Source organism: Gavialis gangeticus, unplaced genomic scaffold, assembly GCF_001723915.1.
Source record: "Gavialis gangeticus isolate Ggan-Ray unplaced genomic scaffold, GavGan_comp1, whole genome shotgun sequence".
NCBI lineage: Eukaryota > Metazoa > Chordata > Crocodylia > Gavialidae > Gavialis > Gavialis gangeticus.
In genome coordinates this window covers 48,089,555-48,091,521 of record NW_017729006.1, presented here as the reverse complement: position 1 = coordinate 48,091,521, position 1,967 = coordinate 48,089,555, and the positions used below count along the sequence as shown (strand labels likewise).

General features: G+C 42.6%; 1 protein-coding gene across 1 annotated transcript in view; it reads right to left on the bottom strand.

Annotated features, from left to right (window-relative positions):
* FAM206A (family with sequence similarity 206 member A) overlaps positions 1-1,967 on the bottom strand; it is a 40,694-nt gene that overhangs the window by 29,867 nt on the left and 8,860 nt on the right. The window lies entirely within an intron of this gene.

The following is a 1,967-nucleotide window of genomic DNA, read 5'->3' as shown; positions in this document are numbered from 1 at the left end:
GCAAACAAACAAACAAACAAAAAAACCCAAGGAAAAAAAAAGAAAAGACACAACCTAGCTAGCCTCAAACAAAGCAGGCCACACACGGTATCACTGCACCTTTGCGGGACTCATTTTTCATTTAGGATACATTCACTTAAATAATTCTCATCATAACCAGAACTGGCATAGTAGTACACCAGAAATGTGTTTTTTTTCAGAAAATGCTACTGGTTTCCTGTTTTTCTGTATGTAGTATTTATTTTCATGTGCTGATAAGCATCACTCATAGGTCTTCATATGGAGTTACTTGTGTCCCAGGGATTATACAGCTTCTCAATTCATACTGAAAAATTGGAAAGTATTTCAGAAGTTTCACTACAGCCTTTTTCACCTGTTTAAACTGCTAAATACATAGTTGCTAGATCACTGTGATACTTCTGGGATATCTATATTTAAAAAAAAAAGATTTGCTTTATAATGAACTAGCAACCCTGTAAACCTTGCCTTGATTCTGAAACTCAAGTTAGCCTCCCTTTCCGTCTTATGCATAACTGCTAGTAGGACTGGTTCTGCAGACCAAAGGAGGTTTTCAGCGATACCTGTGCAGCCCCTTGAACAACTAGAACTTAGAATGGAAATTCAAGCTGATCCACTTTTGTCCTATCTAAGAGGAATGCAAGATCAATAGATGAAAATGTATGGCTAGACCTAAAAAAAGGCTTGGTCCTGTTTTAGGTGCCTAAGTCTAAAATTTAAATCTGCAAAACCTCTGCTCAGCTGCCATCTACTCCTTAGTCTATATGGGACTAAAGTCTGGACAGTCCAGAGCAACCCAGCACTTCTCTCATACTGAAGACCTGCTGGGATCCACAAACTAGGTGTTTCTCTGTCAACTGTGCCCAAAACTGTTATCATTAGGTATGCTCCAAGAATGCCTACCTCATGCCTACTGAATTGCACTCGACAGAAAATCCAGTAGCAGCCACTGCTTCCATTGGAAACACAGAAGGAAGTGATATAGCAGCAGCCCCTTTTTTATTCACAAGTACAGTGTTCAGAGTGCCTACCCGTGGGTGTGGGAGACTTGAGTTAAATCCCCTTTTCTGACTAACAAGATTCAACCCCACATCTCCTGCCTCCCCAAAGAGCATGGTAACCACCAGGATATACATTATTTTGGGTTACGGAGCATAGTCACTACTCCTACTGAAGCTGTTCCACCTTGAATACATATGGAGAGTCCTTAGAACAGGAAGTGGGATGAGGGTTCTCCTTTCCCAGGTAAAGACTTTAACCACTAGGCTACGGAATAAGGCCTATGCTTTTTCTGGTCCAACTATCTTGGACCCTTTTCAGCACAGTGGCACAACTTCAACACCAGAGCAAGAGTATACACACCCAGAGAAGTCTATGCCATGAAGATTAGGGTATTCTCATGAGAAGTGGGAAGTGAAGGTTTGAATCCTCTCAGACAGAAGAGGGATTTGAACCAGGGTCTCCCACATCATAAGTGCTCTAACCACTGTGCAACTGCATAGAAGAGGAATAGGCAGATAGTCCTCCAGACATTTTAAAAAGATATAAAAATGTAATCCTTTCTTTCAAAGGCCAAACAAGGATCTAGCTCCTCCTCCTATGAGGAGGCTCAAGCTGTACAAGGTAAGTGGAGAGGGTTAGCTCCTGGTAGTGATGAAGAAGTGCTTATGCCCCAGAGACAGGTGGGATTCAAGGAACACCTCTGTTGTCAGCATCTCCTGTTGACTTATTTCTGCTGCGTCCTATTTGGCACAATGAATGTTGTGAATTTCCCCTAACCATCCCTAGGTGTTGTGCCTAGAATCAGTCTGCAGCTGCGAGGCCTGGCACTCAAAAGCTAGGTGCTGTGAAACCAAGCCCTGTAATAACTAAGCCCCAGAGTGGGCCTGGCCTTTAGCTGCTAGATTATGCAGAAACAAATCCAGATAAGCATACAGAGCTGCTGAGTG